At 42.7% G+C, this 12423-nt stretch overlaps 1 long non-coding RNA gene across 1 annotated transcript in view; it reads left to right on the plus strand.

Annotated features, from left to right (window-relative positions):
* The first annotated feature begins 777 nt into the window (after positions 1-777).
* LOC142208670 (uncharacterized) overlaps positions 778-12423 on the plus strand; it is a 656266-nt gene continuing 644620 nt past the window's right edge. The window contains exon 1 of the long non-coding RNA XR_012716897.1: positions 778-872. This is a non-coding gene — a long non-coding RNA (uncharacterized LOC142208670). The remainder of the gene's footprint in view (positions 873-12423) is intronic.

Raw genomic sequence — 12423 nt, forward strand, 5'->3', positions numbered from 1 at the left:
CGCTGCATTTAGTTAATGGCTTGCAGCTGAAGTGAGGAGAGAAATATAGCTTAAAAACAACTTCACAATCTGGGTGAGCTGTTGAAATCAAAATTCTGGCAGCAAAATATATAGTGTGTATATATATATATATATATATATATATATATATATATGTATATTAGCATCTGCCTGGAGTTGGCGCTGAGCCGCTGATATTTAGGCATTTGCCGTTGGTTATGATCCGCCACATCCACTCCTGCACACCCCTGTCCCATTTGCTCCTCGCCTGTCCCCGTGGGCTCTTTACCTACCGGCTGCACCTGGCTCCCCGCAGCCACCATCGTCCCCCGCGTTCATGCCCCTCCCTGCCCCCTTCTCTCTCCCATGGCCCCGGCCACACCCCCGCGGCACCCCCTGCGCCCCCACCCTCTCCACGCCTCTCCCCCACCTGTCGGGCACCCCCTGCCCCCCCTCTTTAGCAGGGCCCCCTCCACAAAATACCCTAACTACCCTGCCGACACATGCACTGTCCTGCTGCCGAATGACACGGTGTACTCAGCAGAGCTAAGCTGGAGGGTTGGGAAAGCGCAAGACCAATAAGTTAAGTGCGCAAAGTGGTGGCGTCCCGGAAGAAGTTGTGTACGCCAGCAATGTGCGCACACTCCTGCAAATACAGTGTAGTTGCTGTGAGTGGCCAGGTGGTGTCGCGAATCCCGATTGCGCTGGTGTTCGACAAAGATGCCGGGTCCGGAGCGTGGAAGAGGTAGGCCACTGGAGCAACCTTAATGTGAGCGGGGAAGTGTGAAAGTATATGTAAATGTTATTGCCTGGGGTTAGGGGCTAGCCCAGAGGTGGCAAGAGGGAGTTTGTAGCTTGCTATGCTAAGAAGTGTGTGAGATTGCAGACCTGCTGCTATGAGTTCTGGTTTTCTGCGGCTCCTGGCAAGAACGTATGTCCGTGATTGTGAGAAAAAGTAGCCTATCTTTCAATCCTGCCTATGTACTATGTTTGTGGAAAATTTCACGCAAATCGGTTGAGCGGTTTTAGCCTGATTGAGGAACATATATATATATATATATATATATATATATATATATGTAATAAAATCCTGAAATCCACTATGATTGTTTTCGCCAATGCTACGCTTTCAGTTTTAAAATGACGGACATCTGGCGAACACCATTATAGTCAATTAAGTCAGCTGGTTTCCATCTGTAGCTGCTGTTGTAGTGGTCCGGTTGTCCGTCATCCGGATCCTCGGGCAGACAGATGGCACAGCGGTAGTGTGAGCCCTGCTAAAGGATACACCGGATTTATGACTTTGATATATATCAGGTACATCCTTTGCAGGAGCAGTGTTTATCAAGACTGGTGTGGAAACCACCAGTCTTGATAAATCTAGCCCTAACATTTGAGGGACAACACGGATACAGACACTAGAGATACAGCAGTGGACAGGGAGCACGTGTATGACCACTATACAGTGGGTAGGGCTGCAGCTGCTTCTTGTAGTAGGAGCATCTGCACGGGCTCTCCTGCCACTACTATAACTTCTGGCATCCTGTAGCTGAAGGACCAGCTGATGTGAGCAAGGGCTCCACAGATCACAATCTGATAACTCTGGCCTATCTTGTGGATAGGTCAGCAGCTGTGGGGTAAACTAAAGTCTTGTGGGCCCCGGTGCAATCTTTTGTCTGGGGCCCCTACCTCATCCCTACAGCGAATTCTTGATAGTGATGGTTAGGGTGATAAGGGGACTCCTTGGTTTATGGGCCAGATAGAAGCTACAATCTCAATACTGATGTCAGTGCTTATAGGCCGCCTAAGGTTCCTGGACCCCGGTGTGCTTGCACCCTCTGCACTCCATCAAGTTACGTCCCTGGTCATCAGTATAGAGCTGGACAACTCCTTTGACACATCAGTTTACACCAATTCTGAGATTTCATTAAGAAGTGCCCAACTCCTTTAAAACCGTGGTCAGGCTTGGCCCTATTGTAGCTGGCGGACCATGATTTGGTTCATACACCTGAGTCTGCTCTCCTCCAATCCTTATTTCATGTCTACTAACATTACAGAATGTAGGGGTCCATATATCTGAGGCCTTTATAGAAAAACTATAGCATTTTGGGGCAACACGGTGGCTCAGTGGTTAGCCTTGCAGTGCTGGAGTCCTGGGTTCGAATCCTGCTAGGAACAACATCTGCAAGGAGTTTGTATGTTCTCCCTGTGTTTGTGTGGATTTCCTCCCATTCTACAAAGACATACTGATAGGAAAAGAAATGTGCATTGTGGTCCCTATATGGGGGCTCACAATCTACATTTAAAAAATTATGGTATTTCATTACTTACTATTATCGAACATGAAATTTTGCATGATATGTCATCCAGAAAGAAGGAAACATTCTGTAGGTAGACATAGTTACTTGCTGGAAAACACAATTTTATTTCACAGCTTGTATCATTTAACCAGTTTCCTGCCAGACCACAAAGGGCACATTAATTTGACTTTGTTTCGGAAAGTATTTTTAGGCTTACATGAAAAAAATCCTTCCCCCAAAACTACAATGTAGAGGCAACTAGATAATGTTCTTGTGTAAGGAGTTGTGTGGTCAACATTATAAAAGATATGTGCCTGGACTCCATGACATTATAGGTACGTGAAGCGCCATTACCACGTAAGATGGTTACAGAGAGAGAGAAATGACATGGATAATATAAATAATAGTACATACCTGATAGACATAACATTCCCCAGAATGTAAGCGAGGACTGAGGGTAAGATGGGGGCTGATGTGCCATAACAGTTACTGAGAAGGTTTGGGAAGGCCGTTGTTATCAGTACTACCATCATATAGGGGAAAGGCATCCAGATGAGCTCACCCGAACTGTATAGGGGTCTTCTCTGAATTGCATTTCAAGAATTTCTAATTTATCAGCTTGGATTTATTTCCGAAATAAACATCACAAATATGATGTTAGATAATATAGAAATATTTCCAGGATAATGGAATTCCTTATAGGTACGACAATCATTATTCCATGGGAAATTATGTTCATGCTTGGATATACCGTATTTTACGGACTATAAGGCGCACTGGACTATAAGCCGCATTGCCCATGAGCGCCTTATAGTCCGTCTCGGTTCATATATAAGGCGCACCGGACTATAAGCCGCAGTCCGGTGCGCAGTATATCTTATTGAAAGCGGCGGCAGGCAGACTTTGCCAGCGGCCGCTTAACCCCCCGCGTGCCAGCCGCTTCTATTGGAAGCGCTCGGCAGGCGAGGAGGGGCTCTATCAGCAAAATCATGCTGATAGAGCCCAACCGTAAACGTTAGATTAAACTACCCCCCCCCCCCCCCGTTTTAAAATAAAAGCCTGAAACAGAATGTGAAACTTACCGAGCGGTGTAGGGTGGGCGGGCATTCAGGCCTCCTCTTCCTCCGATGTTCCGTCCTCCTCCGGCGCTCGCAAGCTGATAATGGCCAGGGCACATGCGCAGTAGAAGCATTATGATATTGCGAATGCGCCCCGGCCATTATCAGCGAGCGCCGGAGGAGAAGGACGGAACATCGGAGACAGAGGAGGCCTGAATGCCCGCCCGCCCGCCCTGCACCGCTGGGTAAGTTTCACATTCTGTTTCAGGCCGGCGTGACAGCAGGGCTGCCGGACACTTCCTATTCATTTCTATGGGAGCAGGCATGCGAGCGCTCCCCATAGAAATGAATGGACTGCTTTTTTCCATTCATTTCTATAGGGAGCGCTCGCATGCCAGCTCCCATAGAAATGAATGGGAAGTGTCTGTTCATTCATTTCTATGGGGAGCGCTCGCATGCCTGCTGCCATAGAAATGAATAGGAAGTGTCCGGCAGCCCTGCTATAACGCCGGTGTGTACGGCTGTGATACACGCCGGCGTTCGGTAGTGTGCATGCACCCTTACGGTGCCTTTTATGTATGTATGGAAGCGGCACGCAGTCTTTGCCGCCGCTTCCATCCATATATAAGCCGCACCGGACTATAAGCCGCACTTACGATTTCTGAGGAAATCGTAGGTTTTTATGTGCGCCTTATAGTCCGGAAAATACGGTAGTCATAATAATCCTACAAATATTATAAATGTGAAGGTTTGTATGTTTGTTACTCAATCACGCAAAAACAGCTGAACGGATTTGAATGAAATATGGAAGACAGATAGATTGTAACCTCGATTAACAAATATGTAGCTTTTTATCCCAGTAAATGACATGGCTTCACGACTGTTATGAATTTATGTTCATATGCTATGTTAAACTGCTCTTGGCAGCAGGCTGATAAAGCCAGGTCTGTTATCTCTCTATGTAAACAGCTAACACTGAGTTCATTCTGAACAAGCATCTGCATATTATCTGATCTGCTGCAGTGCTGAGACACTGACATGGGAAAACCCCTTTAATCCAAATTGACAGTTTGCCAATTTTAAACATGCTGGAAAAAGAAAATCTAATTTGTCCCAAAATTCTAAAATAACGAGAGTTATGAAGGTAGCCAGAAGTCACAGACTTCTCCTCAAGCGGAGCTCAGGGGGATTGAACAAGCTAGGCGTCAAGAGGCTCTTAGAGCAGCCAAAACGCCGCAGCAGGCAGATCATCAACACCAACAACACACTCATTATATGGTGGTCCAGTGAGCTGCTGAGATGGCAAACCATCAGCGGCAGCAATTTGCTGAATATAGGCGGATCATTGATGCCAACAACACACAGATGAAGTCGTGGGCAGAGGCTAGTATATAAAAATATATATATAATATATATAATGAAAATAATATGATAAAGCAACAATAAAAAAAAACAACAACCTATATTGGAATCCTTTCCTCCTCACTTCTGAGCTGTTCAACAGAAGTGACAGCCACCTCGTAAAATCTCATAATAATGGGTCAGTTAATAATATTTTCCAATACGATTCTGTTCCGGGACTCCGTCCCCGCATCTGCTTGAAAATGCCAAGAGAAAAGTTCTGCAAGCACTCTATACTCTACTGTGGGTAACCGCTTTTTAAGAGGATTGGGTTTCTGTTTTTTGTGAACAGAAACCTGAACAGAGGTGTGAACCTAGCGTAAGACCAGACAGTCTAAGGGTTAGAGAACACACTGAAGTAAATTGAAAAAAATATTTGTACTATACCACTGTTCACCTTTTACTATCAGTATATGTGTCCTTACCCTTTGACACTTAAAATTTAGATGTTTTATTGGCACATCTAGAAGCAATCCCATTGATTTCAACCCCTCAAAGCCCCCAAAAAGTAGAAGTTAGACAACTAAGGGGCATCTAAAAAAAATAATTAGGTTAGACCTTCAATGTCCTGAAGGTTCCAGATCTTCCCCCACAACCTGTGGCGTAAATAGAAAGTAAGAACATGTCGGATAGTAGTCCGGAATTTATGAGCTTCCAAGGTTTCATATTGGTTGTCCCAAGATGATATTGAAGTAACGGCCTCTGATATCTACCACCCTCACCCTCTCAGCACAGTATATGCTTCAGTTGTGGTGGTAAGTACCATGGGTTAGGCAATTCCAAGTCACCTTCAGTCTTGCCCATTTGGAGTACTTACAATGTAATCCAAGCAGGTTGTCCTCGCAACAGCAATTCTCCTCACATGTTAATGATTTTTATAAAAGAATTGGAGAGGATCCGAACAAGTGACTATTTTGTCTAACATTACCTATAGGCTGGCTTACTTAAATTGAAGTTTACACCAGACGTTGGCATATTTTGGCTCTCTTACTACTAACTCACTCTATTCCCTCCTACACTACAATGTGCAAAAAGCACCTAAACATAATACATATGGTGCATGGCATGCTTGTACACCACTTTTTTTTCCCCCAACAATTCAAGGCAGACAAATAGCTTAGTGGAACTCACCCAATGTATTGAGAGCAAGGTTGACACATTTGTCATAGCTGTTCAGTAGAAATATCTGAATGTACCCATGGGCTATCAGTAACCAAATGTGTGCCAAAATAGTGCCCTTTTAGAGTTTATTTGGTATGGATATATTGTAATCCCAAAGCCCCAACTGTATTGAAAAGTGCAGTAAATGTAGAATTGTGGTATATCTTATGTGGTAGAGGGACCCTTGGGCCCCCCTCAGAGTCCAGGGCCCAGTAGCAACTGCTATTGGTGCACCCCCTCTACATTTCTGCCTTTAACAATGAATGCATAGCTGGCCATACATATTATATAGCTGTTAGTCAAATGAGTGATAGCCTATCTCTTTGTCACTTTCCGTCTTTCCAAACACATGCATCCTCAGCTAAGCCAATCTTAATGAGGGGATCTCATTGATTCACAGGGCCTTTGATGTCACAGAAGAGGGTGGGAGAGGCCTGAAGATGCATATGCACCAGGGAGCCCAAGAGGGGTGGGAAGGTGAGTATCTGAACTTATTATTTTACTGTACCTTGTCTGGGCCTCCACTTGTCATACGCCAGGTTCTGAAAACACTTCAGATTAAAATGAAAGATTCAAGGGGGGCAAACCTCAAAAATCTTGGGTCCAGCCCAACCCGAAATCTTTGGAAAACTCATACGGGACCCATCTTGTTACAAACCAGTTTGCCCATCTCTAGCGTTAACCCCGGATAAGTACTAGATCACTAATTCATTGTATTTATAAAGTTCCACAACTTGTGAAATTCTTACAGTTTCGCACTAAGCATTTCCGTTCCTCTCCAGCTACAGTTTTAGAGAACATCCACTGCCATATCCTCTAATGTTTTTCCAGTTTTGACGTCTATGGTAATAACAATAATTTCCTAACATGAGTTGGTAACCGGCAGAGTAAGGCGCTGCTTCTACTTAACTGGTGCTTAGCCTATAATATTTGTGTTTATCATTATCAATGGGGGGGGGGGATGTAAAAAGAGCACCCTTCCCTAAATCACAGCCACCATTATCACGTATGTGATTATCCTGTGCCTCTGTATGTCTGTTCTTAATCATTTATGAAATGTTTATGGCATTAAGAGCTTAAGTATCAGTCCACACCCTTCCCCAGATGTTTGGCTGAAATGCTGCCTCTTGCCTTTACAAGTCACACGAGCAGTAATAACAGATCTGGACTGATATTTTACGACGCTCTTGTACCTGATGTGCACAATTCCTAACACCAGGATCCTGCAATCTGTTTGCACTTTATTTCTATGTTATCATCTGGTATTGATATGACCCAAGATTAATTTATCAGAACGGAGTGATTAGATATTCTACCGATTATTGTTCCCAGAAATAAGCTTTACAAGATTTATAATGCCTTTATAGACTATTTTTATGTAGCAATATACTATCATAGAAGATGCATATGACAGTCCTTTTACAGTCCAAGATGGGCTACATCCAGTAGTGCAACTCAGCCACATTCACTTGAATGAAGTTGCCATACATAATCCATGGAGAAGAGTTAGCATTGTAAATCTAGCACCATGGTGAGATAAAATACTTACTAGATGCTGCAGAGTTTTGTGTCTCTGCCTCTTTCCTTCTCTACAGTTGCTCCTTTTTCTTCCTCCTACTACTTGCTCCCTAGACTTATATCGGCAGCAGCTATGACCTGATCTCTCAGTAAACTGATTCTCTGACTTCTGCCTGATTTAAAATTGATTTTATCAGTGAGTTGGGAGTGACCAATCAGTGCAGGAAGTAAACAATGATTACTTTTTAACCACTTCAGGACCAGACACACTTGCAGGTTTTCTTGTGCAAGTGTTTTGGAGGACTATAATATTTTTTTTTATATCCATATATGTATTTGTAAAGTACACATAATTTACACATACTGTACTGTATAGAGACAAGCACACACTAAATAGGCATGTCTTTCTCTTTCTTTCTTTCTTTCTTTCTTTCTTTCTTTCTTTCTTTCTTTCTTTCTTTCTTTCTTTCTCTATAAATATGTATTTCTATATGCAGTGTGTGTACCCCTTTATCTTCAACTTCACATTTTACATGTTACATGCCATTGAATTAAAGGGAATGTAACATAACATGTTAACTGACTAGTTTGTAAGCCCTCGTGGGCAGGGCCCTCTACCCCACTGTGCCAGTCCGTCATTGTTAGTATTATATCTACCTGTATATTTTGTGTATTGTATGTAACCCCCAAATGTAAAGCACCATGGAATTAATGGTGCTATATAAATAAATAATAATAATAATAATAATAATAATAATAAAAGGCAAGAAATCCCACTTATTAAACCTGACAGAGCACACCTGTGAAGTGAAAACCATTTCAGGTGACTACCTCTTGAAGCTCATCAAGTGAATGCCAAGAGTGTGGAAAGCAGGAATTAAAGCAAAAGGTGGCTAGTTGGAAGAACCTAGAATATAAGACATATTTTCAGTTGATTCACACTTTTTTGTTAAGTATATAATTCCACATGTGTTAATTCATAGTTTTGATGCCTTCAGTGTGAATCTACAATTTTAATAGTCATGAAAATCTAGAAAACTCTTTGAATGAGAAGGTGTGGCCAAACTTTTGGTCTGTACTGTATGTATACAGTTCGCACCTTGTATGTACCATGTATACAAATACATATTACATAAGTGTAATATGTCTTACAAGACAAGAAGGGGTTTTAAGTAGATTGGTGTCTGCAGACACTGATCTAGTTAAAAGTAAAGTATTAATGGCAGCCCCGGGGTGGGCCCCACAGAGTCAGTGGGCCCGGGTGCAGATGCCTGTCCTGCTGGAAGACCCAGCCACGACCCATTTTTAATGTCCTGGTGAAGGAAGCAGGTTGTCACTCAGGATGTTACAGTACATGGCTTCATCTATTCTCCCATTGATGCAGTGAAGTAGTCCTGTGCCCTTAACAAAGAATCACCTCCAAAACATAATATTTCCACCTCCATGCTTGACAGCGGGGACATTGTTCTTTGGGTCATAGGCAGCATTTCTCTTCCTCCAAACACGACAAGTTGAGTTAATGCCAAACAGCTCAATTTTTGTGTAAATAGTGATCTGCATTGATATTAGTAAAGTACTTTGGTTGTGATAGAAAGCTTCTGTTCAGCATCTTATTTCTGTTATCTCCTATATTTCCTGCTAACTCCTTCACCTCGCCTCACCATAGACATGTATAGACATATATATACATATATATATTTTTTTAATGTCAAAATAGTTTAGCAGGGGGAGGAGGGAGCACTGAAATGCTAAGTTTGTTGACATGTTAGTAACTATTTAAGATTGGTGTAGTCATTACCTTTGGGTTCCAATCATCAGTGGTGCCACCTTCAGCATGGACAGCTGATGCGCAGTATTTGACTGCCCAATCTTGCACACCCCTAATGTCATTCCAGGTCAGATGTCAAATAAGAATAAGGGGAGGTCAATTAACAAGAACTAGGACTTGCTAATTTTTTAGTGGGGATCCTAAATCGTGTGAGCCCCCCTTATATGACTTGTGGAGATTAGGAAACGTCCATGTTAAACCTACCACGAAGCCTCTTCTTTCTGCAGTAGACGGTGTAATGTAATTACAATTGGCTCTCTGGAGGCTGCTTAATTATTAACTGGTTTGCGAGCTCATGATAGCAGCAAGCTCATTGTAAGACAATCTCAAGCCACATGGAATCATAGTTTATTGGTCATGTGTAAGGGCCCAGGATGACTCACCATCAGTTCCTGAAAATGATGCTGCATGTAAAATTAAATCAATACATGTAATGATATCGCCTCATCCCTTCATCATCCTCATGCATATCCTCTCTTCCTACACTGGCTTTAATTATTTGTCATATGGGAGTCGTTTGTCTGTGTCCCCTCAGTAATCTACAGCTGCTTATATTTTAATAGAATTTCAAAGCCTAAGTAAATAAGCACTTTGCGTTATGTAGTTCCTCTGTTATTCTTCCTGTAAATGTATTAATAAATTAACTGGGAGTTACCATTGGGGGTGAGGTTTGCTTATACAGGTTGACACTGTCCAATCCACTCAATTGGAAATCCCATACAAGAGAATAGAGAGACCAAGACCATCTCTCCTTTCACTCAGTAAGGGACAGGTGAATGGGAGATGTGTTGGAGCAACACTATTACTGGAAACCACTATAGTCAACAGCGTGATACTCAATGACTGGATATTGGCCTCCGACAGGAATGACCCTCTCTTACATAGCTAGGCCCAGACATCTATCCTCATTCTGAATTTATGTCTGGAAGACAGTGTTCCACCAGCTCTGCCTCTATCAAACCATATACAAGTCTTGTGAAGCTGTATTTAAAGGATAGCTCAGAAAACTACTATTTCCTTTTCCTTTTTTATAAATGAATAGTACATGTGAAAATAAGAAACTTTGTAATATATCTTATTAAAGAAATAGGTTTCCTTCTTTACTTATGAGACTGAATTACTTTGTACATAGAAGTCTATGGAGAGTGCAGAGGAAAGAGGCTGTTGCTGGAAAGAAACCACAATTAATTGCAGCTGCTACATTCTGTTACTCTGTGTCTGAGGGAGTTCTTCTGATACTGATGCTTTAAAGACAATACTCTACCACTATACAGAACAGGACAATAAAGCTGCTTCCTCCCCCTTCCCCTCTCCATAGACTTCTGTGAGTGAGGCTAAAGATGCAGCCGAATAAGTGGAGAAACATATTTCTTTATTAAGATTTATGACAGAGTTTCTTATGTTCACCTGTACTATTCATTTGTGAAGTTATTGTATACTTGGAGGTAGGCTTTAGGAAATCGAATATGGAATTTGGCAAAAAAATCATAAGAAATTCTTTAATCTGCGATGAAAATGTTTGAAGACATAAGTGGACTTTCTTGTGCAGAACAAAGGCAGAAATGTTGAACTTTAGCTGAAGTACAATGTATGGAGTGTCCTCAAAATATTTTACCTTACACAAGTTTGTATAAAAACTTATGAAATTTATCATGAATGTGAAGTATTAATTGTATGTTACTAGCGCACAAGGATGAGGTGGTCTGTATCTTGTCCAGATCGGTCCTTGTATTCGTGAGAAAGCTAAACAATATGCCGTGAATTCTTATTAGGGTGGAATGCCGTATAGTTCTAGTGTAAATTCAGTATACAGAACATGACATGACAGATCTTACACTGGAGCTCTTAGGCCCAGTTCACATCTGCGCATGGGTTTCTGTTCAGGCACCTCCTGAACGGAAACCTAATCCGCATAAAAAAGTGGTTACCTTAGAAAACCCGCTTGCCCCATAGACTATAATGAGGTCCGTGTGGTTTCTGTTTGGTTTTAGAACGAAAAATGTGGAGAGAAAAGAGCTGCTTGCAGGACTTTTCTTTTCACATTTTTCATGCGGAGAGGGGAACGGAATGGCTTGAACGCAGATGTGAACAGCACCTTAAAAGGTTACTCTCATCTCACAAATCCTTGTCAAGACGGATATAACTTCTCCCACGTCTTAACCCCTGGGAGCCATTTATGACATTGGGGGGCTCAGTGCTAAAGTTTCATAAGAAGCCCTTGAAGTGCCCCCAAATAATTTAATGTCCACTTAAATGGCCCCACAATTTAATATCCCCTCCAATGCCCCCTGCATAATACCCTCAAGTGGTCCCTACATAATTTAACGTCCCCTCAAGTGTTCTCCACTTAATTTAATATCTCCTCATGTGGCCCCAACCTAGAGCCCTTACCACCTCAGTGCCTGGTCAATCAATATAATACATACAAATGAAAAAACATAAGATTATACTGACTTTGTGCCATTCCCTCAGAGCTACCTGCAGTCTCCTCATTGCACTTTCCTACCACATACATCATTAGCCAGGCCTGAATGGTAGAGCCCAGAGCTAATAGCTTCACGCTCTACCATTTTATTTTACTACATCCTAAGGACACAGAGAGTTTAAACTGGGACTTGTCACCCAGATAATGGACTGTCCCGCATGATCCTGGTTAGCTGAGGTGGCTCCACTATTATAGGGCCTAATGTAGATGCACCTATGGTTAAAGCTGCCTTTCCTAATGTGATAGAGGCAAAGATAGCTGCTCCATTTAGAGTCGGGACACAGAACTATTCACTGTATGATAAGTAAATAGTGAATACGAGTGTTAGGATTGGGTCCCGCAGGGTCCACTCTCAGTGCACAGCGCCACCTGTGGGTCAATCTAACCCTCGCCCTCGGCCTCATGTAGTGAGGTGTCTGGACTGTAAGTCCAGATTTCAGCCCACTGAGCATGCTCAGGCCTATTGGAGTCGCTCACAGGCTAAGTGCCACTTCTTGCCTACTGAGCATGAGCAGTGAGGTCATAGCCACCGCCCTGTTGGGCGGGGACTCCCCTTTAAAAAGTGTGAGCCGACGCCCGCCCAGCGCTCACACTTTTATCAGTAAGACTGAAAAACTGAATGACAGTAGTTGCAGGGAAAGGCTCCAGTGTCCAGGCAGGATTCCAGACTAG

This window comes from Leptodactylus fuscus, chromosome 6 (assembly GCF_031893055.1).
Source record: "Leptodactylus fuscus isolate aLepFus1 chromosome 6, aLepFus1.hap2, whole genome shotgun sequence".
In the NCBI taxonomy this organism is placed as follows: Eukaryota; Metazoa; Chordata; class Amphibia; order Anura; family Leptodactylidae; genus Leptodactylus; species Leptodactylus fuscus.